The sequence below is a fragment of the Opisthocomus hoazin genome, unplaced genomic scaffold, assembly GCF_030867145.1.
Source record: "Opisthocomus hoazin isolate bOpiHoa1 unplaced genomic scaffold, bOpiHoa1.hap1 HAP1_SCAFFOLD_268, whole genome shotgun sequence".
NCBI classification, from domain to species: Eukaryota; Metazoa; Chordata; class Aves; order Opisthocomiformes; family Opisthocomidae; genus Opisthocomus; species Opisthocomus hoazin.
The window spans coordinates 27,699-38,640 of NW_027448836.1; the positions used below are offsets into that span (position 1 = coordinate 27,699).

Consider the following 10,942-nt stretch of genomic DNA (forward strand, 5'->3'; position numbering starts at 1 on the left):
TCCTGAGGCTGGAAGAGTGGCTGAACAGAGCGGATTGGGGGTGCAACCTTTAGTCCCAGGCGGTAAAATACAAATTGATTGTGAACCCAAATACTCTAAGGAGGACCAAAAATTAATTGAAGATTTGGGAGGAAAAACAGAGAAAGACAGGGGGGCTAAGACTCCTCAGGGTAAGATAAGAATACCATTTTCTCTCTTATGGGCTGTAGTTATGGCAGAACATAAGAAATCTCATTGGGGAACGGAAGCCCTGCATAAATATTTGAATCGGCTCATGGTTGCCCGAAATCTAGATACAACTATTAAACAAGTGACCCAACAGTGTGAGGTGTGTCTACAAAGCAACCCAAAGGTCGGACCTAAGGCCCCACTAGGGCAGATAGGGAAAGGAAACTATCCAGGGCAGCAGTGGCAAATTGAGTACCCACCCCGCTGAAAGAGAACGGTGACCTCCTATCAAGGGACAAGGAGAAGGCTGAGGTGCTCAACAACAGTTTTGCCTCAGTCTTCACTGGCAACCTCAGAGCAGAGGAAAGGACATCGTGAGCACCCACCCCCTCCAGCCGCAGCCCCGCAGCTTCGCACTCTGGCTGGATCCTGCCCACCTTCCCGCTGGCCGTGCCATTCGTGCCCAGGGGAAGCAGCCACAGCGGCTGACAGTGCCTGTTCCTCACAAGCTGGGGCCTCCTCCAGCCACCCCCCGGCCCTCAGCACCCGGAAGGCAGCCGGCGTCACGGCATTCCCGGCCGGGCCCACAGGCGCCTGCCTCGCTGCCCCTCAGCACAGAGTCCCCCTCGACGAGCCCTCGCCGCTCCCTTCTGGGGCTCCTGGTGTGGGCGGCCGCTACCGTTCCCCATGGCAGAGCTTGCTCGCAGGTGGGACCCCCACAACCCTGGGGAGCCCCTGTGCCGACCCCCCTCAGGACAGAGGTGCAGGTCCATCAGGGGTTGCTGGGGGTCACAGCGTGGCCGTGGAGCCGGGGAGTAGAGCTGCCGGGGGTGGACGTACACAAGGCTGCAGATGAGACATGGACAAGGACAAGGACAGCAGCAGACTGCAGCAGCTCCGCGGAGCCGTGAAAAAACAGCCGGACGGGACCAACAGCGCAGAGCTGAGCAGGAGCAGCTCTGCACGCCTGCACAGAAGGTGCTTCATGGACCCAGGCAGGAGTAGCCCCACGGGGCTGGGCAGGACGATCCCAGTCGAAGAGACCAGCACCCCCAGCTACTTTTCTCTCGACTCAGCCAGGCCAGTCTCTTGCCTCCCTTTCTGGATTTCATGCAGCTGGGGATTGAGAGCTCTTCTCTATGGAAAGCGTCCCTAAAGATCTGCCAGCTCTGTTCTGCTCCCTTGTCCCTCAGGGCAGTGTTCCAGGGCTCCCATTGACTCACTCCTTGAAGAGCTGGAAGTTTGCTTTCCTAAAATTCGGGCTCCTTGACTGTACACTTTGCCTGACCCTCATCCCTCAGGACTGCGAACTGCACCAGTCCACTCTTCCCTAAGCCTGTGCCATTGCATGGGGTCGTTGTGACCATCCACCCAGTGAAGAGTACGCCTGTCCATGCCATGAGCTTGGACTCCTAGTTTGGGCAGCTGCCCAGCCCTGCCCGCCAGCCGAGGACGGGGTGCTGACCATAGGTCCCACCGGAGGGGCCGGGGTGCAGCGGGGTCTCTTCCCTCTCCTCCTCTGCAGGGCCAGCACGGAGGCGTGGAGCAGGGAGCGCCTGTGCCCGCAGGCCCCGCTGGCCTCCATGGACTCCCTGGCCTCCCTGTCGCAGAGCAGCTCCATTTCCATGGGCTCCCTCTGCTCCTTCCCGGAGCCCTGGCCCAGTGCGATGGCAAAGCTGGCGGTGCTCAACCGCTCAGCACCCTCCCGGCCCCCCAAGTCTATTGGGGGGCCAGTGGCGAGCCGCAGACGGACTGTGACCAGGACCCACCCACCACTGGAGCCAGTGGCGGGGACAGCACAAGAGCAGGTCCCCGGGGACAAGGAGCACAGGGCACAGAGACCCATACATCTGAAGCCGACCTCCAGCATCCCCACAGCCATGGCCACAGCCACAGGGGAACTCATCCCAGAGCTCATCCAAGTCATCCGGGCCAACCAGGCGTCAATGGAGCAGCGCTGCAACCTGCTGCGGGAGCTGCAGGCCCAGCATCAAGGGGGAGAAGATGGTGGCACGGGAGCCTGTGGTGGGACCTCTCCTGGCGAGCTCCCATGTCCACACATGAGGAAGGAGGAGCAGGTCCATCTGAGAGTGTGGCCCCAGAGCCTTGGAGCAGACCTCCCGTGATGGACGAGGATGTGGACGAGGCTGTGGATGGTGTCGTAGACAAGGACAGGGAAAAGGGCCCGCAGACACTCAGCTCCATGGAGCTGGGAAGCAGCAGCTGCACGGGGCTGGGCAGGAGGCCTATGGGGACGGGCAGGTGCAGCCCCATGGAGCTGGAGAAGAGGAGCCCGACAGAACTGAAGAAGAGCAGCCCCACAGAGCACCAAAAAACAGCTCCATGGGACCAAGCAGCAGCAGCTTCATGGCACCTGACAGAAGAGGCTCTTGGCCAAGGACAGGAGAAGCCCCAAGGGGATCAAAAGGAGCAGCTCCATGGCACCGTTAGAAGCAGCGCAGTGGGGCTGGGCAGGAGGAGTCCAATGGAAGTGAAGAGCAGCGGCCTCATGGGGCCAGACAGAAGCCGCTCCATGGGACCAGGTAGGAGCAGCTTCATGGGACTGGGAAGCAGCAGGTCCGTGGGACCAGGCACGAGCATCACTATTGCCATGGAGAGTAGAAGCTCCAAGGGGCTCGAAAGGAGCAGCTCCATGGCTCAGTGCAGAAGCTTGGGCCTGGGCAGGATCAGCCTGATGGAACTGAAGAGAAGAAGCCCAACATGGCCTGGCAGGAGCAGCTCCATGGGACCAGCCAGCAGCATCCCCGCTGCTCTGGGCAGCAGCACCCAGGCAGAGACCGGGCCCCAGCAGCGGGTGCCCACAGGAAAGGCGTGTGGCTGGGCAGCCCTGGGGCTGTGCAAGGCAGGACGGTGCCTGCGGGAGGGCTGGTGACGCCTCAAGGCCTGGTGGAGACGCCGCTGACGGCCCCAACGCAGCCGATACTGCAAGGCCCCGTGGTGGCAGCGATGGTTCCACAAGACCAACAGGTTCCCCTGCGACTGAACGGCCTGGGCGTGTGGGGCTGGGAACCCCCCTGGGCTTCCCTCCCACCTGAATTGTTCACAAATTAAATGTTTTCCCTGTCCCTGGTGTTGTGGTTCATCCACCCATCACGCAGGTGGGGGTGCCACGCCCTCAGTGCCCAAGCCCAGCAGGGACGGGTTGGCACCAGGCACCGCTGGCACCCACCAAACTGGGGCTGGGGCTGGCCGGTACCCCAGTGGGTGTGCTGGTGTCCAGAGGGACCTGGGTGGGCTGCAGAAATGGGCCAGCAGGAACTGGCCGACGACCTGCTGGCCACGCTCCTCCTAATGCACCCCAGAATCCCACTGGCCTTCTTGGCAGCCAGGGCACACTGCTGGCTCATGGTCAACCTGTCGTCCACCAGGACACCCAGGTCCCTCTCTGCACAGCTGCTCTCCAGCAGGTCCGCCCCAAGCCTCTACTGGTGTATTGGGTTGTTCCTCCCCAGGTGCAGGACCCTGCATTTGCCTTTGTTGAACCTCATCAGGTTCCTCTCTGCCGAACTCTCCAGCCTGTCCAGGTCACGCTGAATGGCAGCACAGCCTGCTGGTGTGTCCACCACACCTCCCAGTTTGGTGTCATCAGCAAACTGGCTGAGGGTACACTCTAACTCTTCATCCAGGTCATTGATGAAGAAGTTGAACAAGACTGGACCCAGTACTGACCCCTGCGGGACACCACTTTTTACCGGCCTCCAACCAGACTCAGCGCCGCTGATGCCAACCCTCTGAGCTCTGCCATTCAGCCAGTTGTCAATCCACCTCACTGACCACTCATCCAGCCCACACTTTCTCAGCTTCCCTAGGGGGATGTGATGGGAGACCGTGTCGAAAGCCTCGCTGAAGTCAAGGTAGACAACATCCACGGCTCTCCCTTCGTCTACCCAGCCAGTCATGTCATCGTAGAAAGCTATCAGATTGGTCAGGCATGATTTCCCCTTGGTGAATCCATGCTGACTACTCCTGATAACCTTCTTTTCCTCCACTTGCTCGTTGATGGCCTCCAGGATAAGCTGCTCTATCACCTTTCCCGGGATGGAGGTGAGGCTGACCGGCCTGTAGTTCCCTGGGTCCTCCTTCTTGCCCTTTTTGAAGATTGGAGTGACATTGGCCTTTCTCCAGTCCTCCGGCACCTCTCCTGTCCTCCAGGACCTCTCAAAGATGATGGAGAGTGGCTCAGCAATGACATCCGCCAGCTCCCTCAGCACTCGTGGGTGCATTCCATCAGGGCCCATGGATTTGTGGACATCCAAATCACTTAAGCGATCCCTCACACAGTCCTCCTCGACCAAGGGAAAGTCGTCCTCTTTGTAGGCTTATTCTCCTACCTCCGGGGCCTGGGATTCCTGAGGGCCAGTCTTAGCACTGAAGACTGAAGCAAAGAAGGCATTCAGTAGCTCTGCCTTCTCCGCATCCCCCGTCACCAGGACACCCGCCTCATTCAGCAGCGGCCCCACATTGTCCCTAGCCTGCCTTTTGCTGCTGATGTAGTTGAAGAAGCCCTTCTTGTTGTTTTTGACATCCCTTGACAGCTTCAATTCCAGGTGGGCCCTGGCCTTCCTCGTCGCATCCCTGCATGCTCTCACCACGTTTCTGTACTCTTCCCAAGTGGCCTGTCCCTCTTTCCACATTCCATGGACCTTTCTCTTCTGCCTGATCTCCGCTAGAAGCTCCTTGTTTAACCATGCAGGTCTCCTGCCTCCTTTGCTCGATTTCTTTCTCAGGGGGATGCATTGCTCCTGTGCATGGAAGAAGTGCTGTTTAAAGAGCGACCAGCACTCATGGACCCCCCTGCCTTCGAGAGCCCTGGCCCACGGGATTCCTCCCAGTAGCTCCTTGAAGAGGGCAAAGTCAGCCCTCCTGAGGTCCAGGGTTTTGATCCTGCTTATCGCCCTGCTTCCTCCACGCAGGATCCTGAACTCGACCATTTCATGGTCACTGCAGCCGAGTCTACCTCCAGCCTTCACATCCTCCACCAGTCCCTCCTTGTTTGTTAACACAAGGTCCAGCAGCGCGCCTTTCCTTGTTGGTTCCTCCACCACTTGCATCAGAAAGTTATCGTCGATGCTCTGTAGGAACCTCCTGGATTGCGCCTGCCTAGCTGTATGGTCTTCCCAGCTGATGTCAGGGTGGTTGAAGTCCCCCATGAGAACCAGGGCCTGTGACTGTGAGGCTGCTTGCAGCTGCCTGTAGAAGGCCTCATCAACCTCCTCCTCCTGGTCAGGTGGCCTGTAGTACACACCCACCGTAATGTCACCCTTATGAGCCTGTCCCTTCATTCTAACCCACAAGCTTTCAACTTGTTCCTCATTTGCCCCCAGGCCAAGCTCAATGCATTCCAGTTGCTCCCTCACATATAGAGCAACTCCCCCACCTCTCCTTGTTGGCCTGTCTTTCCTAAAGAGTCTGTAGCCATCTATGACAGCATGCCAGTCATGCGAGTTGTCCCACCACGTTTCTGTGATGGCGACCAAGTCGTAGCCGTCCTGCTGTATAATGGCTTCCAGCTCCTCCTGTTTGTTGCCCATGCTACGTGCGTTGGTGTAAACACACTTGAGCTGGGCTGTCAATCTCACCCCTGGCCTTGGCACTCCAAGCCTAGGCTCATCCCTAGTGAGCTGGGCGATGTCCCCTTCCCCCTTCGAACCTAGTTTAAAGCCCTCTCAATGAGCCCCGCCAGCTCGTGGCCAAGAATCCTTTTTCCCCTTTGAGATAGCTGAGTTCCACCTGTCGCCAGCAGGCCCGGTGCTGTGTACACCTCCCCGTGATCAAAGAAGCCAAAATTTGACCGATGGCACCAGTCCCTGAGACACCTGTTAACCAGGTGAGTTTTCCTGCCGCTTTCAGTGCTGTTCCCTGCCACTGATGGGATGGAGGAAAACACCACCTGCGCCCCTGATCCCTCAACCAATCGCCCCAGTGCCCTGAAGTCCCTTTTGATGGCCTTGGAACTTCTTTCTGCGATCTCGTCCCCGCCAACCTGCATTACCAAGAGGGGGTAGTAATCAGAAGGCTGCACCAGACCAGGGAGTTTCTTCGCAACATCCCTAACCCGGGCCCCAGGGAGGCAGCAGACTTCCCTGTGGGATGGGTCCGGTCAGCAGATCGGGCCCTCTGTTCCCCTCAGAAGGGAATCACCTATGACAATGACCCTCCTTTTTTTCTTAGTTGAGGCAGTCGTAATTCTTGGGGCTGTCTGACTCGTTCTAGGCAACCCCCTGGATGGAGCCTCACCTTCACCCACATCCTCTGTGGCCGGTCCCTCACATTCCAGAGCCCCATATCTGTTGCTTAAGCTCCATGGTGTCAGGCAGGAGCAGCCCCGTGGAGCAGGAGAAGAGGAGCCCGACAGAACTGAAGAGGAGCAGCCCCATGCAGTCAGAAAAAAGCTCCTTGGGACAGGGCAGCAGCACGTCCATGGGACCAGACACGAGCAGCCCTATGGCCATGGACAGGAGGAGGCCCAAGGGGATGGAAAGGAGCAGCTCCATGGCACCGTCCAGAAGCAGCCCCGTGGGGCTGGGCAGGAAGAGCCTAATGGAACTGAAGAGGAGCAACCCCACAGAGCCGGGCTAGAGCAGTCCCAAGTCACTTGACCGGAGCAGCCCCATGGGGCCACAAAGGACCAGTCCCAAGTGGCTCGAGAGGAGCAGCCCCACGGGGCCAGACAGAAGAAGCTCCGTCGCAGCAGACATCATGACCTCCATGGGAGGACCAGCCAGCACCATCCCTGCTGCTCCGGGCAGGAGCACCCTGGCAGAGACCAGAGCCCAGCAGCAAATGCCCACAGGCAGGGCGCGTGGCCAGGCTACCCAGGGACGTGCAAGGCAGCATGGTGCCTGCGGGAGGGCTGCGCCCGGCTCTGGAGATGCCAAAGAGGAAGCCCATGCCGAGCGTGGACACAGGGTGAGTGCTGGGGGAGTCCCCAAATCCTGCCCCAGACCATGACACCGTGCCTGGCCCTGCCCGCACTGCCCAGCCCTGCCCGCCGGCCGAGGTCGGGGTGCTGCTCGTGGGTCCCGGTGGAGGGGCCGGGGTGCAGCGGGGTCTCTTCTCTCTCCTCCTCTGCACGGACAGCACGGAGGCGTGGAGCAAGGCCCCGCGGGCTTCGCTGGCTTCCGTGGACTCCCTGGGCTCCCTGGCCTCCCTGTTGCACAGCAGCTCCATTTCCATGGGCTCGCTCTACTCCCTCCTGGAGTCTTGGCCCAGTCCGATGGCGGAGCTGGCAGCACTCAACCGCTCAGCACCCTCCCAGTCCCCCAGTGCTGTCTGCGACTCGGTGGGGGAGCCGGAGCCAGACCGTGGCCAGGACCCATCACAGCCGCCAGTGTCGGGGGCAGAGCAAGACCAGGTCCCTGGGGACAAGGAGGACAGGGTACAGAGCCCCAAACGTGCAGCCACCCCCCACCAGCTCCCCACACATGCCCATGACCGTGGCGCAGCTCATCCCAGAGTTCATCCGCGCCATCCGGGACAACCCGCTGTCAACGCAGCAGCGACGCGAGCTGCTGCAGGCACTGCAGGCTCAGGATCAAGGGGGAGAGGGGGGAAGCAGGGGAGCCTGTGGTGGGACCTCCCCTGGGGAGCTCCCATGTCCACTCACCAAGACAGAGGAGCAGGTCCAGCTGCAACAGCTGAGGGCCAGAGTGTGGCCCCAGAGCCCTGGAGCACAGCTGCCATGGATTGACGAGGACGTGGACGAAGCTTTGGATGGGGTCCTACACAAGGACAGAGAAGTGGGCCCAGAGACCCTCAGCTCCATGGAGGTGGAAAGGTGTGGCAGCATGCCACAATATGTTACGGCAGTCAAAAACGAAGCAAGCACAGCAATAGAAAGCAGACAGAAGCAGAAGCACTTTACTGGGTATCCATAACATTTTTATATTCCCTTCTCCCTCACCCCTTGAATCTCATTGGTGAGGGTCTCTTGGCACGCGGTTCCTTTGTGCTTCTGATTGATCATCTTGTGTCGTTCACCCAATCTTCACGCTTGGCTAGCAGTTGGGGTCTGGCATCCTGTTTCTTTGTTCCTTTCCTCCTGTCCTTCAGCCACAGCTGCACCCCTCAAGGTACACCCTGGACTCCCCCATCCTTCCACATTACCCACCAGATGCGTGCAGGTGCTTGAGCAGAATCGATCCCGTGGATAGGTTTTCCCTGTCCCGAGGAGGGAAGAGCCCAGACTGTTTTTCCCGGCCAGTTCCTTAGATGTGTCCCAGGGACCTTCTCTCCTCCCACAGTGCGCAGGGGTTTGGGTCGAGCAGGTCCAGGCCGAGTGGCAGATTCCCTGGTGCTAGCGAGGCGAGTGGCTTCTGCTGAATGCGCCTCCCAGTGCTGGAATGTCCCGGCACCCTGTGCCTGTGCCCTGTACCCGGCACCCGTACCCTGTGCCTGCACAGCTCGGACTGCCCCGCGGTGTCACAAAGGGGGCCTGGCATGGCTCACGGTGTCATAAAGGGGGGTGTGCCTGCCTGCTATAAAAGGGCTCTGCGAGAGCAGGCAGCTGGCTGGGGGCTTCAGTCTGCCGTTATCTCCTGGTTGCCCTGCAGCGTTTCTGGAAGCACCTGGAACGTCGGGATGAACGTGGTGAGAGCCTGGGAACAGAACCGGAGAGGTGAGTGGCCCCAGCACCAAGCGCCCTGCAAACAGCCAACACCCCACGGCAGCGCTGAGCCGGGGCTGTGCCGGGGGCTGACGGCCGCTCACTCCATCTCCTCCCTCTGTAGATTCTCCCACTGCTAATGTAAGAGCGGTGAAGGCCTTGCCGAGCGTGGAGACAGTGTGAGTGCTGGGGGAGTCCCCAAATCCTGCCCCAGACCCCTCTCCCCATGCCCTGCCCCTGCCCGCACTGCCCAGCCCTGCCCGCCGGCCGAGGTCGGGCTGCTGCCCGTGGGTCCCGGTGGAGGGGCCGGGGTGCAGCGGGGTCTCTTCTCTCTCCTCCTCTGCAGGGACAGCACGGAGGAGTGGAGCACAGCCCCGCTGGCCTTGCTGACCTCCCTGGTCCCCCTGTCACACAGCAGCTCCATTTCCATGGGCTCGGTCTACGCCTTCTCACATTCCTGGCGTGGTGCGATGATGGAGCCGCCGGCACTCAACCGCTCAGCACCCTCCCAGTCCCGCAAGCCTCTTTGCATCTCGGTGGGGCAGGCGGAGCCAGACCGTGGCCAGGACCACCCACTGCAGCCAGTGTCGGGGGCAGAGGAAGACCAGGACCCCGGGGACAAGGAGGACAGGGTACAGAGCCCCAGACATGTGCAGCCACCCCCCACCAGCTCCCCACACATGCCCATGACCATGGCGCAGCTCATCCCAGAGTTCATCCGCGCCATCCGGGACAACCCGCTGTCAACGCAGCAGCGACGCGAGCTGCTGCAGGCACTGCAGGCTCAGGATCAAGGGGGAGAGGGGGGAAGCAGGGGAGCCTGTGGTGGGACCTCCCCTGGGGAGCTCCCACGTCCCCCCACCAAGACGGAGGAGGACGTCCCTCTGGCAGTGTGGCCCCAGAGCCTCAGAGAAGACGTGCCATGCATTGATGACAACGTGGACGAGGCTGTGGATGGGGTCCTACACTGGGACAGAGCAATGAGCCCGGAGACCCTCAGCTCCATGGAGCTGGAAAGGAGCAGCTCCATGGTGTCAGGAATCAGCACCTCCACAGGGCAGAGCGTGAGGAGCCCGACAGCGTCAAAGAGGATCAGCCCCATGGCACCAGAAAGGACCAGTCCCAAGGGGCTCGAGAGGAGCAGCCCCACGGGGCCAGAAAGAAGCAGCTCAGAGGTGGCAGACATCATTACCTCCCTGGGACGACCGGCCAGCAGCATCTCTGCTGCTTCCAACAGCAGCACCCAGGCAGAGACCAGACCCCAGCAACTGGAGCCCACAGGCAGGGCGCATGGCCGAGCGGCCTGGTCTCCATGCAGGGCAGGACGGTGCCTGCGGAAGGGCTGGCGACGCCTCAAGGCCTGGTGGAGATGCCACTTTCAGCCCCTACGTGACCGATGCTGCAAGTCCCAGTAGTGGCAGCGATGGTTCCACAAGGACAAGGGGATCCCCTACCACTGAGCGGCTGGGGCGTGCGGGGATGGGAACCCCCCTGGGCTGCCCTCCCATCTGAATTGTTCAAATATTAAATGTTTTCTCTGTCCCCGGTGTCATGGTTCATCCAGCCATCACGCGGGTGGGGGTGCAACCCCCTCAGTGCCCGAGCCCAGCAGGGACGGGCTGGCACCAGGCACCGCTGGCACCCACCAAACTGGGGCAGGGGCTGGCCGGTACCCCAGTGGGTGTGCTGGTGTCCAGAGGGACCTGGGGGGGCTGCAGAAGTGGCCCAGCAGGAACCTCACCGAGTTCAGGCACATCTCTGCAGGGAGGTGCCAAGAGGATGGGGGCCGCAGGTGGTGGGCACAGCCACGAGCAGTGGCAGCAGTTTGGGGTGCTGCTGGGTTTCTTGGGTGGTTTTGGGGTGGCGTGGGACCCTTGAAGGGCTAATTCTGACTGTAACTGCTCCACAGGGGTCACTGGTCAGTGAGGATCCATCTGGCCTGAAGGGCAAGGACACCCAATGGCAAGAAGGGGTTAAACTGGCTGGAAGCTGGGGTGCCAGGGACAGGAGGACTCCTTGCGAGGCAGTGAACTTTCCCTGGGTGCTGAGATAAGGAACAGCCTCAGCACTGTCTTGTAGCCGTCCTGGAAAGGGAGCGCTCAGGACCCAAGCTCAGGGGCCACCTTAGGGCAGCAGAGCTGGGCAGGA

General features: G+C 60.6%; 1 long non-coding RNA gene across 1 annotated transcript; it reads right to left on the reverse strand.

The window, feature by feature from the left end:
• Window positions 1-8,024: 8,024 nt before the first annotated feature.
• On the reverse strand, window positions 8,025-10,332 carry LOC142359427 (uncharacterized). Its single transcript, XR_012762346.1, has 2 exons — window positions 9,987-10,332; window positions 8,025-8,756 (listed from the first exon to the last, which is right to left on the reverse strand). It is a non-coding gene; the product is annotated as an uncharacterized LOC142359427 (long non-coding RNA).
• Window positions 10,333-10,942: the final 610 nt, after the last annotated feature.